The 19,809-nt window shown below is 45.3% G+C and overlaps 1 protein-coding gene across 1 annotated transcript in view; it reads left to right on the top strand.

The window, feature by feature from the left end:
* The window catches only part of LOC141148310 (guanylate-binding protein 1-like), a 1,084,899-nt gene that overhangs the window by 351,825 nt on the left and 713,265 nt on the right, over positions 1-19,809 (top strand). The gene's annotated exons all lie outside the window — the stretch shown is intronic.

Below are 19,809 nucleotides of genomic sequence, written 5' to 3'. Positions count from 1 at the left end.
GTAATTTTCTATAAGCATAGTAATATATTATATATATGTACAGATATACACATCCTTTGGAAAATATTTATTCTATTTGGGAATCCTTGACTCTGTTTTATTCATGAGAATGTCATTGTATACCATTTTTAATGATAACCATGCGCTCATCTATATGCATTATCTATACCTAGAGTGCAGGTTTTCATCTCTTACCTACATATGTCACCTGGTACGCATACTATTATGAATATATGGAGACACACATATGTGTGTATATGTATTTATATGTATTTATATGTGTTCACATGTGAGTGTGCATGCCTTGTTGGCTATTTGGCCACATACTCAATTGTTCAGCGATCATCACTGTCAATTGTGCTTCTTTTTGTGTACATATATACACACATTATTTATGTGGGGTTTGCGACTGTTTATGAGTGCATAGATGCTATTGACAGAATAGACACATTTTTTTTCCTAGTTTTTTAAGTTTCATTTCCTTTGATGTGGTGATTGTGTTTTTGTTTTTGTTACTTCAGTTATGTGTCTGCCCCCAGCCTCTATAGTTTGCCTTCCTTTACATGGTTGCAGGCATTTCCTATTGCTGACACATCTCAGCGTGACAGCGGGCGCACAGGAAGTGACATGGAGCTTTCACTTCCGCTCCCTGGACCGCAAAACATCACAACGTATATGGCGTGCTTTCCAACCGCCGCCCACAGCCACTACAGCGCTCTCTAGGTAGGATTCCTTTGTTTATTTTCACAGTCTATTTTCACACTTTGGGGATGAAGCAATTCGTCCCCTTAGATGATAAATGTAGATGGGTTCTGCTGATTTCAAGTACTTTGCTGTCCCTTCTGACATCCTTTACATGCTGGCTAGCATGCAAACTTGTGCATATGGTTTGGTAGCTATTTTTGTTTTTGTTTATGCAAGTGGCCGCACTTATGGAATTTGAGCTTGCCCGGCTGTCTGATGTGTTGCACTACACTTTATATGCACATCTACCCCTGCTATCATTATTGGATCTGATGGCCAGTTACGCCCGGTGGCGGTCTTTTTGACCTCAGATCTCACATTTACGAGGTCCTGTCATGCTTTTTTTTTTATTACAAGAGATGTTTACATTCCTTGTAATAGGAATAAAAGTGACACCAATTTTTTTTATTAAAAGGACAGTGTAAAAATAACAAATAAAAAGTTAAATAAATAAGAAAAAAAAAATTTAAAGAGCCCCGTCCCACCGAGCTCGCACGCAGAAGCGAACGCATATGTAAGTCGCGCCCACATATGAAAACGGTGTTTAAACCACACATGTGAGGTATCGCCATGATCGTTAGAGTGAGAGCAATAATTCTAGACCTCCTCTGTAACTAAAAACTGGTACTGGGAAACTGGTCAGAGTTGAGGGAAAGATGGATGGTGCTAAATACAAGGATGTTCTTGAACAAAACCTGTACCACTCCGTGTGTGATTTGAGGCTAGGACGGAGGTTCACCTTCCAGCAGTGTTGTCTCTCACAAAACAATCAAATAGAAGGGGGGGATTTGGGACTTTAGATGAGGCACATATGCGGTGTGTCCCCATCCCTAAAATGTATGCAAAAAAGAAGGAAAGTGGGACTTTGACTTTGTATTATTGAACTGTCTTAGAAATATCATACTTATGCAAACTTTTACCCATGCCACACCTGTATGTTATGTGTGGGTGGAGCTAATATGAATTATTGTACTGACTTTTTATGTGGTTTTAATATTGCCATATTTTCTATAACGCTCTTCATTAATAAAGTTTGCAATTTTCTCAACTTTGCCTCCACAAAGTCATCCATCTCATTCAAAGTCCCACTTTCCTTCTTTTTTGCATACATTTTAGGGATGGAGGCACACCGTATATGTGCCTCATCTAAAGTCCCAAATCCCCCCCTTCTATTCGATATTGAACAGGGATGGAGATCTGATGACTGGTCTGGCAGTGTTCCCCTGCCACCCAAGTGTGAGGCTTGTAGATCCCGGGTGGCAATGTCACCATACCCGAGCTCTTACACACTCAGTGTACATTAGTTTTGTATCCATGTAGTTTTGCAGCGCCGTTGCGCCAGTTCATTTGGGGTATGTTGCGGCTGTGATGATTTGGGGTTCCTCCTCTAGTCCTCTACCCCGGAGCTGCAATGCTCTCTACGCGCCTCCCCCCCTTAACGCCCACCGGGGGGCGGGAAGCGGTATGGGGTAGCGGGTGGATGCTTACAGAGCATTGGCACCACGCATCCTGCCCTGCGTGTGGCGTCATGATTGACGCCAACATGCAGCGCACGTGATTCTCATCCCAGCTGTTCTGGCAGTGAATATAGGCTCCTGCGGGGGGCGGTGCCCCCGCCTTCACCGGAGCCTCTTCCTGCCTATATCACACTAGGGTGACGCTGGTAAAAGACGGCGTGCAGGTGTGCGGGGTGCATATAAGCTGCCTCCCCTGTCACAATCTTGCTGTTACACTTCCCAGATATCACATCGCATTGCAGCACTCCCCCCTGTTTGCAGCCTTGTTCCAACATGTAAGTCACCTATCAGGTCATCCACATTCGTTTGTCACTTTTGTTTGGTGTTTCTTTCCTCTTTTGGCCATCACTGTTGCCACTTTTTTTGTTTCAACATTTGCTTTCACTATTTATTAGTATTTTTTCACCCATTCATGTAACTTCACATTATTCTATTTTACACTTTTATAGATCACTTCAGGTTGCCCTCACAGGCCACCGCAGCTTTCCACCTATGCACCAGCATTTTGTGTCTTGGGTCATCGAAGGTTTTGTTGCATGCGCCCTGCTGTGCGCGGCTGCGATTGCCTCAGTTCCCGGGGGGGGGAGACTGTTTTGGGACTCTGATCACATGGCCGCAGCATTTTACCATATTGGACCCTTTGTGAGTATTTAGGACGGGCTAATTTGCCCTATCTCTATATTACCAATTTGAACCAGACCTATGTCACCATTTTTTTCTTTATACTCTGCAGACATATTTGAGCATCTGCCCCTGAGGAGTGTCTCTACACGAAACATGTCGGGCACAAGTGATGCTGACCTGTGTCTGTAATGGACACATTGATCCTGGTCTGCAGTAGATTATTAATTCTGATACTCATTTATTTATCAATCATGGTTTTTTTCCTACATCCATACTCCTGCTGCTGGTGCTGTCTATATGTGACATATATGTGAATTTACCCCATGCAATGTATTATTGAGCTGTCTTAGAAATATCAAACTTATGCAATCTTTTACCCATGCCACACCTGTATGTTATGTGTGGGTGGAGCTAATATGAATTATTGTACTGACTGTATATGTGGTTTTAATATTGCCATATTTTCTATAACGCTCTTTATTAATAAAATTTGCAATTTTCTCAACTTTGCCTCCACAAAGTCATCCATCTCATTCAAAGTCCCACTTTCCTTCTTTTTTGCATCTCTCACAAAACAAGCAGGATTCAAGCCTCTGCGGTGTGCAGTACCGCATTTGGCCATTGGTGGGGGGGGCGCTGATGTCACTCAGAGCCCTTCAGATGCACTCGGATGCACTCAGAAATACTTGGAAAGACTCCATTCCCGAGTGTTTCTGAACCTCTCCAAGGGGTTCCGAGTCCATCTAAGCGTCTCTGAGCAGTCTCTGAGTATTTCTGAGTCTCTCTGCCCCCCACCTCCGGCCAAATGCGGTACTGCATACAATAGAAGTCAATATGGAATTATTATCTTCATTTCCATTGACTTCTATGGGGAAACTCGCTTTGATATGCGAGTGCTTTGGATTACAAGCATTCTCCTGGAACAGATTATGCTCATAATCCAAGGTTCCACTGTACTTTAATTTCTAATTCTAGCATTCTGGAGAATTGTTACATCCTATGTTTGCAATGAAGATCTATGTAGCTGGAGCTCCATCAAGTGGCCATTATATAGTATTTACATGTTTGACCCATTGCACCTACAGTATGTGCTACTGTGCAGAGTCCATACATACAGAATAAGAACAGATACTGAGAATTACACCCGGCATACAGGACAAGAGAAGTGGTACTGTGCAGAGTCCATACATACAGAATAAGAACAGATACTGAGAATTACACCCGACATACAGGACAAGAGAAGTAGTACTGTGCAGAGGGTGTGGCTGCTTGTGGAGCAGCTGAAGTCTGTGTGGTGCTGAGCTACTCTAATGTCTGGTACAAGCCCAGGGCTGGGCTCCCCTGATCGGGGATCTCTCCCAGGAGAGTCCCAGGCTTTCCGGCCTACACAAGGACTGTCAGGTGAAGCTGTGGTTGGTGGTGAAGCCGTAGGAAATGGGAAGACACTTGCAGAGACTGTAAGTAGATGTGGAAATGTTTGTATGAACAGTACCGATAATACTGATAAGAGGAAGTCTGGTGATGTTATTCAGCAAAAGAGTTCTCAGTCCAGCCAGCCATTGCAGGCCCAGCAAGCCCAGCACAGTGCAGCTCAGTCTGTTCAGAGACATGTTATTATCGCTCAGCACAGTCCAAACTCTGGAAGTGCAATTCAAAGAACCCCACAGAGTGGGGCTCATTCAGTCCAGGAACATACTAATACCACCCAGTACAGTCCAAGTTCTGGAAGCGTGATCCAATCCAGTCAGCCATTACAACCACAGCAAGCTCAGCAGAGTGCAGCTCATAGAGCTCAGAGTGGAGCAGAGACATCGGTTTCTCCCAGTACTCCTCGCAAATACACCAGAATGTCCTTAGAACAGAAAACCATAAAAGAGAACTTACAACAGTGTGTAATGGTGGGCAGCAGCCAGGGATGTTCATCGCGCTCTAAGCTGCAGCAGAATAAAGAGGAGGGTGGTAATATTTTTCCACAATCTGCCCCAGTGAAACCATCTACACCCAGCAGAGACCCTCAGACCAGCACTGGTAATGGGAAGGTGGATCAGGATTTCAAGCGTCCTGCAGCTGCGAAGCAGAAGGAGTTAAAGTCTGAACCTGTGCTGCACCTGACTGACAAGATTCCTTTCCTGGTAAAAAGAATGGAGACCCTGAGAAAAGCCAAGACTAGAATGCAGAATCAGATTGACTCTGTATATAGACTTAAAGCTGCCAACCCCAAGAAGGAAATGTTATATGACAGCAAACTGAACTCCCTGGGCATTGAATTGGCCGGTGTGTCAAAGGACATTGATACTGTTCTGGAAGAACTGGGACCAGTGGCGGAGGTGTACCGCAATTGTGATCGATTTGAGGTGGGATTGAGTGGAAGGATTGAGTCTTCTACAGAGTCAGACTCTGGAGAACCGGTCCAACGCACGCAGTCACCACATGTGTCTCCTGAAGGGAAGACTGTGCAGCCTCTGGAGGACAGTGAGGTTGGAGTAGATCCTCCTGCTGGACTTCCAGCTCTGGAGGGTGGTGGAAACATCAGTATAACCCAGCAGACATTCACAGTACAGGAGACTCAGAGGAGTGACATGGTGGACTCCCAGCACATGTATTGTGAGAACAGTGCTGCTGCCACTAGTACTCCTGGTGGGAGCCATGCTGGTGGGACTGGTGTTCATGGTGGGAGTAACACTGTGGTAACTAGTAATGATGTTGCTAGTAATAATGATATGAGGTGCAGTGATGATGTCACTAATATTGATGTGGTGAATAATTCTGTTGTTATTAATACAAATGCTGGAATATCTGAATGGGGTCATCAGCAGTCTGAGGGCTCTGAGAATGTAGCGATGGAGGAGTCAGTTCAGAATAACCCTCAGGACTTCCCCCCTTTGGTGGATCCACCACCTGCTCCACAAGGGAATGCTGGTCCATCTGGTCATGTCCCTCCTCGGAATGCCTGGAGCCGTGGGGCCCCTTCTTTTTCCACCAGTAACAGTTATACTGGTCAGGCCTTTAGGAGGAGAAATGTGGTCAGATTGAAGCATAGGGGTTCCAGAGAGGAGCTCCCTGATAGGAGGTTTGTAGTAAGGGAGTTGCTGTGTCATCAGACGGGGTTTGCGCATGCAGACATACTGGCAGTCATCAATCTCCCTGACAGACAAGGTTATGATGTCAGCTTTAAGCTCATGTCTGACTTAGACAGGTTCTGGGCCAGCTTCAGTGGTTTGCGAGACAAAGAGGGTTGGAGGAAATTCATCTTTATTCCCATCTCCAAACCTGACACAGCAAATGTTACCATCATGTTCTGGAATGAGTCTGTGCCCCCCCAGGATATTGTCATCTGGCTTAGAAGACATTGTGAAATGGTTTCTGAGTTGACAAAAAATAAAGACAGTGATGGGATCTGGACTGGTGGTTGGAGGGTTCTTGTTAAGTTGAGGCAAAGTAACAATGTTACCCATCACCTGCCAAACTCCTTTTTCATTGGGCGGGAAAGAGGAGTTTGCTTCTATGCAGGTCAGCCCAGGTTATGTTATAAATGTGGTAAATCTGGCCATGTGGCGAATGCTTGTACGATCCTGAAGTGTAATCTTTGTGGGGAGGTTGGCCACATCAGTTCTACCTGTGAGAAGGTTAAGTGCAATCTATGTGGTGGGCTTGGCCATTTCCACAGGGATTGCCCGGAGGCCTTCCATAATAAGGATGGGGAATCTGCAGACAATGAATTGTTGGCTGCAGCAGAACAACTAGAGGAGGAAGCCTTAATTAATGGGGCTGTATTGACTAGGGAGGAGGTGGTCCCGGAGGTCCAGGAGACTAACCCCGGGCGGACGGACAGTGTTAAGCGGGCTGAGTAGCAGCCGGCCACACACTCCTCTTCTGTTCCAGTTCCTGTCTCTGTGAAGATCACTGATCAGAAGAGGAGGAATAAAAAAGATAAATCTACCCGTAAACCCGAAAGTGATTGGACATTAGTGCAGAAGCCAGCTAAAAAAGTGAAAGGCGCACCAGAAGTGGGTACGGCAGATTCCACCAATAGGTATGAAGCGTTATCAGATTCGGATGCCGACTCCTATTCTCTGGAGGCCCAGGAACTGGAGCAGGAATTAAAAAGAGTGGAAAAGGAGAATGTGATTGGCTCAGAGGATGACCCGCCCACTAAAAGGCATCCGCCCCTGATCCTGGATCCGCAGAATCTGATATGGAAACTGGTAGTGGGCAGAGTGACTCCGATTCTGACTTATAATGAAATGTTGGAGAAGTATAGACTTATGGAAAGGAGTCTTATTGTCACATGACATTTATTTCCTATTAATGACCTTTCACTGCTAAGTTTTTGACCAAAACAACATGTCAGTAATTGTTGTATTCATGTTATTTTCAGTCAGTTAGTTTGTTATTATGTATCTTGTTTGTTTTTACAAATAAAAATCTCCATACATACAGAATAAGAACAGATACTGAGAATTACACCCAACATACAGGACAAGAGAAGTAGTACTGTGCAGAGTCCATACATACAGAATAAGAACAGATACCGAGAATTGAACCTGGCATACAGGACAAGAGAAGTAGTACTGTGCAGAGGGTGTGGCTGCTTGTGGAGCAGCTGAAGTCTGTGTGGTGCTGAGCTCCTCTGATGTCTGGTACAAGCCCAGGGTTGGGCTCCCCTGGGCGGGGATCTCTCTCAGGAGAGTCCCAGGCTTTCCGGCCTACACAAGGACTGTCAGGTGAAGCTGTGGTTGGTGGTGAAGCAGGAGGACAGAGTTCTGGGAATGGGAAGCAATCTGCAGAGACTGTAAGTAGACGTGGAAATGTTTGTATGAAAAGTACCGATAATACTGATAAGAGGAAGTCTGGAGATGTTATTCAGCAAAAGAGTTCTCAGTCCAGCCAGCCATTGCAGGCCCAGCAAGCCCAGCACAGTGCAGCTCAATCTGTTCAGAGACATGTTATTATCACTCAGCACAGTCCAAACACTGGAAGTGCAACTCAAAGAACCCCTCAGAGTGGGGCTCATTCAGTCCAGGAATATACTAATACCACCCAGTACAGTCCAAGTTCTGGAAGCGTGATCCAATCCAGCCAGCCATTGCAAGCCCAGCACAGTGCAGCTCAGTCTGCTCAGAGACCTGTTATTGCTCAGCACAATCCAAACTCTGGAAGTGCAACTCAATCCAGCCAGTCATTACAGTCAATGCAAACCCCGCAGAGTGGGGCTCATTCAGTCCAGCAACTTACTAATACCACCCAGTACAGTCCAAGTTCTGGAAGCGTGATCCAATCCAGTCAGCCATTACAACCACAGCAAGCTCAGCAGAGTGCAGCTCATAGAGCTCAGAGTGGAGCAGAGACATCGGTTTCTCCCAGTACTCCTCGCAAATACACCAGAACCTCCTTAGAACAGAAAACCATTAAAGAAAACTTACAACAGTGTGTAATGGTGGGCAGCAGCCAGAGACGTTCATCGCGTTCTAAGTTGCAGCAGAATAAAGAGGAGGGTGGTAATAATTTTCCACAATCTGCCCCAGTGAAACCATCTACACCCAGCAGAGACCCTCAGACCAGCACTGGTAATGGGAAGGTGGATCAGGATTTCAAGCGTCCTGCAGCCGCGAAGCAGAAAGTGTTAAAGTCTGAACCTGCGCTGCACCTGGCTGACAAAATTCCTTTCCTGGTAAAAAGAATGGAGTCCCTGAGGAAAGCCAAGACTAAGATCCAGAAGCAGATTGACTGTGTTTATAGACTTAAAGCTGCCAACCCCAAGAAGGAGATTTTATATGACAGCAAACTGAACTCCCTGGGCATTGAACTGGCCGGCGTGTCAAAGGACATTGATGCTGTTCTGGAAGAACTGGGACCAGTGGCGGAGGTGTACCACAATCGTGATCGATTTGAGGCGGGATTGAGTGGAAGGATTGAGTCTTCTACAGAGTCAGACTCTGGGGATCCGGTCCAATGCACGCAGCCACCACATGTGTCTCCTGAAGGGAAGACTGTGCAGCCTCTGGAGGACAGTGAGGTTGGAGTAGATCCTCCTGCTGGACTTCCAGCTCTGGAGGGTGGTGGGAACATCAGTATAACCCAGCAGACATTTACAGTACAGGAGACTCAGAGGAGTGACATGGTGGACTCCCAGCACATGGATTGTGAGAACAGTGCTGCTGCCACTAGTACTCCTGGTGGGAGCCATGCTGGGGGGACTGGTGTTCATGGTGGGAGCCATGCTGGGGGGAGCCATGCTGGGGGGACTGGTGTTCATGGTGGGAGCCATGCTGGGGTGACTGGTGTTCATGGGGGGAGTAACACTGAGGTAACTAGTAATGATGATATGAGGTGCAGTGATGATGTCACTAATATTGATGTGGTGAATAATTCTGATGTTATCAATGCTGGTATATCTGAATGGGGTCATCAGCAGTCTGAGGGCTCTGAGAATGTAGCGATGGAGGAGTCAGTTCAGAATAACTCTCAGGATTTCCCCCCTTTGGTAGATCCACCACCTGCTCCACAAGGGAATGCTGGTCCATCTGGTCATGTCCCTCCTCGGAATGCCTGGAGCCGTGGGGCCCCTTCTTTTTCCACCAGTAACAGTTATACTGGTCAGGCCTTTAAGAGAAGGAATGTGGTCAGATTGAAGCATAGGGGTTCCAGAGAGGAGCTCCCTGATAGGAGGTTTGTAGTAAGGGAGTTGCTGTGTCATCAGATGGGGTTTGCTCCTGCAGACATACTGGCAGTCATCAATCTCCCTGACAGACAAGGTTATGATGTCAGCTTTAAGCTCATGTCTGACTTAGACAGGTTCTGGGCCAGTTTCAGTGGTTTGCGGGACAAAGAGGGTTGGAGGAATTTCATCTTTATTCCCATCTCCAAACCTGACACAGCAAATGTTACCATCATGTTCTGGAATGAGTCTGTGCCCCCCCAGGATGTTGTCATCTGGCTCAGAAGACATTGTGAAATGGTTTCTGAGTTGACAAAAACTAAAGACAGTGATGGGATCTGGACGGGTGGTTGGAGGGTTCTTGTTAAGTTGAGGCAAAGTAACAATGTTACCCATCACCTACCAAACTCTTTTTTCATTGGGCGGGAGAGAGGAGTTTGCTTCTATGCAGGTCAGCCCAGGTTATGTTATAAATGTGGTAAATCTGGCCATGTGGCGAATGTTTGCACGATCCTGAAGTGTAATCTTTGTGGGGAGGTTGGCCACATCAGTTCTACCTGTGAGAAGGTTAAGTGCAATCTATGTGGTGGGCTTGGCCATTTCCATAGGGATTGCCCTGAGGCCTTCCATAATAAGGATGGGGAATCTGCAGACAATGAATTGTTGGCTGCAGCAGAACAACTAGAGGAGGAAGCCTTAATGAATGGGGCTGTATTGACTAGGGAGGAGGTGGTCCCGGAGGTCCAGGAGACTACTCCTGGGCGGACGGACAGTGTTCAGCAGGCTGAGGAGCAGCCGGTCCCACATTCCTCTTCTGTTCCAGTTCCTGTCTCTGTGAAGATCACTGGTCAGAAGAGGAGGAATAGGAAAAAAGATAAATCTACCCGTAAACCCGAAACTGACTGGACATTAGTGCAGAAGCCAGCTAAAAAAGTGAAAGGGGCACCAGAAGTGGGTATGGCACTTTCCACCAATAGGTATGAAGCGTTATCAGATTCGGATGCTGACTTCTATTCTCTGGGGGCCCAGGAACTGGAGCAGGAATTAAAAAGAGTGGAAAAGGAGTATGTGATTGGTTCAGAGGATGACCCGCCCACTAAAGGCGTCCGCCCCCTGATCCTGGATCCGCAGAATCTGATATGGAAACTGGTAGTCAGCAGAGTGACTCCGATTCTGACTTATAATGGAATGTTGGAGAAGTATAGATTTATGGAAAGGAGTCTTATTGTCACATTTATTACTACTGATGCCCTTTAACTGCTAAGTTTTTGACCTAAACAACATGTCAGTAATTGTTGTATTTATGTTCTTTTCAGTCAGTTAGTTTGTTATTATGTATCTTGTTTGTTTTTTACAAATAAAAATCTCCATACATACAGAATAAGAACAGATATTGAGAATTACACCCGACATACAGGACAAGAGAAGTAGTACTGTGCAGAGTCCATACATACAGAATAAAAACAGATACAGAGAATTACACCCGGCATACAGGACAAGAGAAGTAGTACTGTGCAGAGTCCATACATACAGAATAAGAACAGATACTGAGAACTACACTGAGCATACAGGACAAAGAAGCAGTGGTGTCGCTATGGGAGTGTGGGGGTGTAGACCGCACCCGGGTGACACCCGCCCAAAGCGTAACAAGGGGGCCACCACTACACAGTGTGTTACAGATCTGCAGCGGATCGGGGGGGAAGTGGGAATCCCCCCCCCCGAGAATGCGGGTGAGTGAGTGAGGGGGCGGGCTGCTCTGTGGATGAGGGAGCAGGCGGCTCCGCGGGTGAGAGAGCGGGCGGCTCTGTGGGTGGGCTGGGCTGTCAGGCGGCTCGGTTGGTGAGAGAGTGGGCGAGCAGATGGGCGGCTCGTGGGTGAGCAGACATCTGGCCAATCAGGGAACCAGTGGGCGAGGGAGCAGAGAGATGACATCATCTCTCACCACCCGGCGCCCACCCTGCATCCTTGCAGTGCAGTTTTGCCCTCACTGACATCATCTTTCTGCTGCCTCACTTGCAAGAGACCACCTTAGCAGGAAAGTGACACAGCAAATGACAATCCGCAACGTGTGGCAGGTGATGTGGAAAATGACAATCTGCAACATGTGGCAGGTGACATGGCAAATGACAATCCGCAATGTGTGGCAGGTGACTTGGCAAGTGACAATCTGCATCTGGGGACAGGCGACATGGCAAGTGACAATCCGCAACGTGTGGCAGGTGACAATCTGCATCTGGTGACAGGCAACGTGGCAAGTGACAATTCACAACCTGTGGCAGGTGACATGGCAAGTGACAATCCGCATCTAGTGACAGGCGACGTGGCCAGTGACAATCCACATCTGGTGACAGGGGATGTGGCAAGTGACAATCCACATCTGTTGACAGGGGATGTGGCAAGTGACAATCCACATCTGGTGACAGGCGATGTGGCAAGTGACAATCCACATCTAGTGACAGGCGATGTGGCAAGTGACAATCCACATCTAGTGACAGGCGATGTGGCAAGTGACAATCCACATCTAGTGACAGGCGATGTGGCAAGTGACAATCCGCATCTGGTGACAGGCGACGTTGGCCGTGAACTTGGTAAGCATACACACGGCAGGAGTTTTTCAGCCAAACTTCACCAAATCATGTGGTTTTTCAGCTCTTTACCGCCACCCTTTGGTCAACTTCTGTATTGTTGTCTGATCTTTTGCATTGGTTCTGAGCATGCGTGTTTGTACTTTGGACTAAAGTCCAATGGATTTGTGTACACACACTTGGACTAGCCGACGTAGGACTTTTGTTGCAGGAAAGTTTGTCTGTTCGCACAGACAATATTTTTGAAAACCGAAAAAGTTTGTCCGTTGGAGCGTACACACGGTCGGATGTTGCCTTAAAACAGGTCATTTGCATGTTTGTTGTCAAAAAGTCCTATCGTGTGTATGGGCCTTAAGTCTTTTGACTAAAATGCCATTTTAGTTTTAGTCGTATTTTAGCCATCTCAATTGTTTTATTAGTCGACTAAAATGTTTTAGTCATTTTAGTCGACTAAATTAACACTGGGCACCATCAGTGTTAATGAACCCCTTTATGCTGCAGCATGAAGGGGTTTATAAACCCTGATAGTGATGGGCTTGATGTTCAAATCGAACATAAGCTCGAGTTGAACATCGCCTGTTCGTTTTTTCATAGAACAAACTAACATATGGGGCACTCGCGGGCGCCGACGAGCGCCCCATAATGCACTGCAAGATTGCAGTGCATTAAAAGCTGCTGATTGGCCAAAGCATGCACCTGACCTGTATGCTTTGGCTTTGGCCAATCACAGCGCACTGTACTGTGAGAGCCATCATTGGTCAAAATCTGGGTTCCTTTGGCCAGTCATGGCTCAGTCAATGCCCCACACTATATAAGGCTGCTTACACGGTGGCCGTGTATAGTGTACATCAAAAGAGAAGTAGGGTTTTTTTTTTTTTTTTCCCATATATACTTGCCTAGGTAGATGCAGTATGGGTCCGATGCTGCATATGTCCCACACCGCCTCTACACTGAGAACCGAGCCATCGAATACCGCCGATGCCTCGATTCTCACTCCTCCCCGAGCGGAGAGCGGCTGACTGTCAATCAGCATCCCTCCACTCTGCCCCCCCCACTCACTGGAGCACTGAACTGTGGTGGGCGGAGAGCAGCTCACTGAGAGGCTGAAATGGGTGTCAGTCCAGGTACCTGGTGGATCCAAACTTCATTGTCGGGATGACGCGGTGCCTAGACTAATGACAGTGACATTAGCAAAGAGCGGACTTCAGACCGCTCTCTGCTGAAAATGGTCACAGGAGTGCAAAATGAATTGCACTCCTGTGACCAATATGAGAAATCCAGCCAAACAAGCTCAGGATGGACTTCTCCTTTAACCACTTCCCATCCAGGCCAATTCTGGCACTTCGCTCCTACATGTAAAAATCCTCATTTTTTTGCTAGAAAATTACATAGAACCCCCAAACATTATGTATGTTTTTTTTAGCAGAGACCCTAGAGAATACAATGGCGGTCGTTGCAACTTTTAATTTGCACGGTTTTTGCGCAGCAATTTTTTGAAAAAAATTTCCAATTTTTTGGGAAAAAAAACTATTTCATGCTTTAAAAAAAAAAAAATTAAAGTTAGCCAATTTTTTTGCATATTGTGAAAGATGAAGTTGGGTGAGTAAATAGATACCTAACATGTTACGCTTCAAAATTGCACATGCTCGTGGAATGACGCCAAACTTCAGCAGTTAAAAATCCTCATGGGCGACGCTTTAAAATTTTTTACTGGTTACATGTTTTGAGTTAGAGAGGAGGTCTAGGGCTAGAATTGTTGCTCTCGCTCTAACGTTCTTGGCGATACCTCATATGTGTGGTCTGAACACCGTTTAAATACGTGGGTGGGATTTACGTATGCGTTTGCTTCTGCGTGCGAGCACACAGGGACATGGGCACTTAAAAAAAAAAAAAAAAAAAATTATTGTTAATTCTACTTTTAACTGTAATGTAAACATCCCTTGATGTCAGAGGGGGCGGGGTCACCCGTTACCTAACGGGTGACCCCGCCCCCTTCTGAAAACACGGGGAAAACCATAGGGAAGTCCCCGTGAAGTCCCCTGCGTCAGAGGGGGGCGGGGTCACCGGGTGGCCCCACCCTCAGTTATATAAGAACTGTCAGAAGCGTCACACAGCGGGAACCTCCCATGGATGTGGATCATCTGAAAAACAAAGCGGGGAAGAAGAAGCCAGAGGAAGATGTGGATGAGAATACCGAAAGAAGAAGCAGAGGATCGGAAGAAGAAGAGGAAGAAGCGGGGGAAGAACAAGATGGAGGAAGAAAACCGAATAAAGACCATAAGAAGATGGAAGAAGAAGCGGGGAGAGAAGAAGACATTAATAAAGGAATTGTCAAAAACCGTCTCTTGTCTTTTTTAACATTTTTGACACTTTTTGTGAAATGGTAGGGGTACATTTGTACCCCATTACCATTTCACACGGGGGGGGGATCTGGGGGTCTCCTTGTTAAAGGGGGCTTCCAGATTTCGATAAGCCTCCCGCCCGCATACCTTGCCCGGGGGTTGTGGGGATGAGGCCCTTGTCCCCATCAACATGGGGATATCCTCCCCATGTTAAGGGCATGTGGCCTGGTACGGTTCAAGAGGGGGGGTGCTCTCTCGTCCCCCCCTCTTTTCCTGCAGCCTGCCAGATTGCGTGCTCAGACAAGGGTCCGGTATGGATTTTTAGGGGGACCCATACGCCATTTTTTTTTTAATTTTGGCGCGGGGTTCCCCTTAAAATCCTTACCAGACCTGAAGGGTCTGGTATGGATTTTGAGGGGGACCTCCACGCCATTTTTTAAAAAAAATTTGGCATGGGGTTCCCCTTTATATCCATATCAGATCTGAAGGACCTGGCATGGAATTTGGGGGGACCCCCACACATTTTTTTTTTTTATTTTGGTTCGGGGTTCCCCTTAATATTCATACCAGACCCAAAGGGCCTGGTAATGCACTGTGAACCCAGGGCGTTTTTTTCAATGACTTTTATGAGTATTGCAGAGACCCGACAATTCATTATAGCTGCCGGCGCTACCGCTACTACTTTTAAATGACTTTCTTTTCCTAGAAATGTCATTTTGCTTTCGGACTGTTGAAAAACACGGGAAACATGCGCCTCTTAACAGGCATACTATAGACACCCCCCAGGTACGAAATTTAAAGGAATATTTCACTATTCACTATTGTTTCACTTTAAGCATTATTAAAATCACTGCTCCCGAAAAAATGTCCGTTTTTAAAACTTTTTTTGCATTGATCCATGTCCCCTGGGGCAGGACCCAGGTCCCCAAACACTTTTTATGACAATAACTTACATATTAACCCTTAAAATGAGCACTTTTGATTTCTCCCATAGACTTTTGAAGGGTGTTCCGCAGCTTTCGAATTTGCAGCGAACACTCCAAATTGTTTGCTATTCGGCGAACGGGCGAACAGCCAATGTTTGAGTCGAACTCATGTTCGACCTAATCGAACAGCCCATCCCTACTCCTCACCCACAGACCCCGACAACCACAGCCCAGGGTTGTCAGGAAGAGGCCCTTGTCCCGAATGCACCCTCCCCATGTTGAGGGCATGTGGCCTGGTGTGGTTCAGGAGGGGGAGGCGCTCGCTCGCCCCCCATTTTCCCTGACCTGCCAGGCTACATGCTCGGATAAGGGTCTGGTATGGATTTTGAGGGGGGAACCCCCCATGCAGTTTTTTTTGCATTTTGGGGTAAGGTTCCCCTTAAAATCCATATCAGACCTGAAGGGCCTGGTATGGACCTTTTTTAAATTTTTTTTTAAACCTGTATTGCTGAGAGCCGGCAATACATTACAGCCTCAAGCAAGTTTTCATGACATGTTTTCCTTTAGAAATGTCATTATTGCTGCGGCATGTTCTATGCATTGCACAGATGTGCCACTTTACAGGGGACCCCTACAGGCACAATATTTAAATGAATATTTAATTTTTATTGTTTCACCTTAAGCATCATTAAAATCACTGCTCCTGAAAAAAACTGATTGTTTTAAAAACTTTTTTTTGCATTGATACATGTTCCCCAGGGCAGGACCCAGGTCCCCAAACACTTTTTATGGCAACAACTTGCATAAAAAGCCTTTAAAATTAGGACTTTTGATTTTTCATGTTCATGTACCATAGACTTTAATAGGGTTTGCATGTTCGCTAGAACTTTTTGCTTGTTCGAGATGTTCTGGTGTGAACCGAACTGGGAGGTGTATGCCCCATCCCTAAACACACTGACATTAGTGCCACTAATGCAGCACAAAGGGCAAAAGAAGTGGCACTTTGCAGAGTCCATACATACAAAATAAGAATAGGTACTAAAAATTGATCTTTAGCAGCCTTGGCTGGGTGTTGGAGGTTTTGCAGTAGAGAAGGGTGTAGATCTGTGGTGGGTTTTCTCAGTGGGACTGTCAGATGATTTGTTCCTTATTACACAATGTGAGAAGATGTGACCCCCCCCCCCCCCAACACTCACATATAACACATCCAGACTCCTCCAGTCCTTCAGTGTCAGTGTGCTCATCACTGAGATCACATCAGAGAACCTCCAGAGGACATCCAGAACCTTCACTCTGGGTAAGTCCTTCTGTCCTCCTATTCACACCTATTAGTGACCATTAGGGATGAGTTTCGGGTTTAGTTCTGCCATGAGTTGAGGTTCAAGGTTTGTTTTCTCGGCAGAGCAATGCTCTAATTCAGCCAATCACATTTCTTGTAACCTAATGCACTGCAAAGGACACAGAACTATGGCTGGTAGGCTCATACGGACCAATAACGGGGGTTCTGTTATGTACCAGCCCCCCCCCCCACTATAAAAGGGAGCACAGAGCCACCATAGTGTCCTTGTATTGGAAGCTGTTACAGGGAAAGAATAGGCAAAGCTGACAAACTGCATAGGGACAGATTAGGGGCTGTTAGGAAACTGTACTTTAATTCTGATTGCTAGCTCTTTGGGCAACCAACCCCTTTACTGCCCTTTATATCCCATACTATTATAGGCTTTTTGTCATTTATTTTTTATTTTTTATTTTTTGAGGTCAGCGGTTACTATTAGCTGCTGTATCATCCATAGCAATTTTCTTTTAAAATGGTCTTTTGTCTCTGAATGTGGTATTTTTGGTGTTTTATTATTTGATTTTTTTTTAAAAATTGATGTTAGTAGGATCTTTTTTTTTTTAAATTGTTCATTTATGCTGCAAGATTTCCCGTATTAAACAGGCTTTTGTTTCTCGGGTGTCGTTTTGGGGTTTTCATCTCTATTGGGTATTTTTGGATTTTATTGTATGTCATTTTCAAATTTGTATTGTTTTTACACATACCATTACATAAATGATTGCCTGATGATTAGTATTATTGTCATTATTATATCAATGGGGTTGATTTACTAAAACTGGTGCACTCAGAATCTGGTTCTGCTGTGCACGGTAGCCATTTAGCTTGTTCCTGCCACTGACACCAACAATGAGGCATAATTCCTGCCACTGACACCAACAATGGGGCATAATTCCTGCCACCGACACCAACAATGGGGCTTTGATAAACCTTTGATAAACTTGGAAAATTGGCTTTGATAAAAATTGGAAATTGAAAATTGGCTTTGATAAACTTGGAAAAAAGGCTTTGATAAACCTGGAAAATTGGTTAATTTGCAGAGCTGCACCAGATTTTGCACTCTCCAGTTTTATTAAATACCCCCCAGTTTATCATTAATACATCTCTATATTCTCACACATAGACATGACACAAAAGGGTAGACAAACAAGGTATTTCTCATATGGACTTGTGTTTCATATTTTTATAGTGTAAATCCCCCCCTTGTTGTATCTCCAAACTTTCTAAAGAAAGGGCCAGTTTACTGTCCTTCAGACTTCAGACGGACTGGACTGTGACCAGTGGGAGTAAACAATGCCCAATCTTTGGTATTAGGGGGAGAACTTGTTTGTCTCACTGGGTGGAATAGTGCCCTATTTTTGTTGCCAGTGGAAGGAACTATGTTTCATTGTTGGTGTCAGTGGCAAGATTGGTGACCCATTGTTTGTGTCAGTGGCAGGAATTATGCCCAATTGTTGGTGTCAGTGGCAGGAATTATGCCTCATTGTTGGTGTCGGTGTCAGGAATTATGCCCCATTGTTGGTGTCAGTGGCAGGAATTATGCCCCATTGTTGGTGTCAGTGGCAGGAATTATGCCCCATTGTTGGTGTCAGTGGCAGGAATTATGCCCCATTGTTGGTGTCAATGGCAGGAATTATGCCCCATTGTTGGTGTCAGTGGCAGGAATTATGCCCCATTGTTGGTGTCAATGGCAGGAATTATGCCCCATTGTTGGTGTCAGTGGCAGGAATTATGCCCTATTGTTGGTGTCAGTGGCAGCAATTATGCCTCATTGTTGGTGTCAGTGGCAGGAATTATGCCCCATTGTTGGTGTCAGTGGCAGGAATTATGCCCCATTGTTGGTGTCAGTGGCAGGAATTATGCCCCATTGTTGGTGTCAATGGCAGGAATTATGCCCCATTGTTGGTGTCAGTGGCAGGAATTATGCCCCATTGTTGGTGTCAGTGGCAGGAATTATGCCCCATTGTTGGTGTCAGTGGCAGGAATTATGCCCCATTGTTGGTGTCGGTGGCAGGAATTATGCCCCATTGTTGGTGTCGGTGGCAGTAATTATGCCCTATTGTTGGTGTCGGTGGCAGTAATTATGCACCATTGTTGGTGTCTGTGGCAGGAATTATGCCCCATTGTTGGTTAAGAGATTATTAAGAGATTCCCAGTTATTAAGAGATTCCCAGCATGGAGGTCTGATAAATAAAATAATATTCAAAAATAAAAATCATTGTTGGTACAACAAATGTACCAATCACAACATATTGCAATGTAATAAGCCTCCTTGCTACTGAAAAGTAATAATTACCTAGGAAGATTGCACACCAAGGATTGGCAACAACCATATGGTGAGCAGACATAATATTATTTAGAAGGTAAAAAACACCTGGGGGATAATAATAGAACATATTCAAGAGCTTGATGCATTGAAAAATGAAGAGGACGAAACATGCCAGAAATATCAATTCAAAGCTTTACCCTGTAACAAAATGCCAAAAAGGGCGACTTATATCCATTTATGTGGGAAAGGGCTGATATGAGGTGAAAAAGCCCTTATAGGAGATACAATGTTTAGGGGTATTCCCAAAACCCAGAAGCCATTCTGTTACATTTAATTATTTTACTGAACAAGGCAGTTTTGGTAAGTTCCTCCAGAAATGTAGTAGTTGCCTATATTCCCATGATTCCAAGCTAAACATGCCCCACTTTGCTTTCAGTTCCTGTGAGGAATACATCTCACTGTCCTTTAATATGTCCTTTAATCTCAAATGATTTTCTGTAGTCCATTTAACCCCTACGCGCCTAAGGGTAACACAAATCTAGATGCCTAAGCCCAGTTTTGTGACTTTGGCATGTGTTAGTAAAACCGTACATATCTTCACAACTACTTTGTGCATCCAGGTGGATTATACTAAGTTTTTTTTTTCAGGACACATTGGGCTTTTATTTGGCGGTAAATGGTAATGGATTGTTTTTTTTTATTATTATTTTAAAGTAAATCTGGCCCAAAATAGAAAAAAAATCATTTAATTTAAATTTAGCTGTATATTTCTTGGTACTACCATAACCTACCACGAAAGAACAACCCAAAA

This window comes from Aquarana catesbeiana, linkage group LG06, assembly GCF_042186555.1.
Source record: "Aquarana catesbeiana isolate 2022-GZ linkage group LG06, ASM4218655v1, whole genome shotgun sequence".
NCBI lineage: Eukaryota > Metazoa > Chordata > Amphibia > Anura > Ranidae > Aquarana > Aquarana catesbeiana.
Note: the sequence above shows the minus strand (reverse complement) of the source record. Positions and strands in the feature narration are given on the sequence as shown.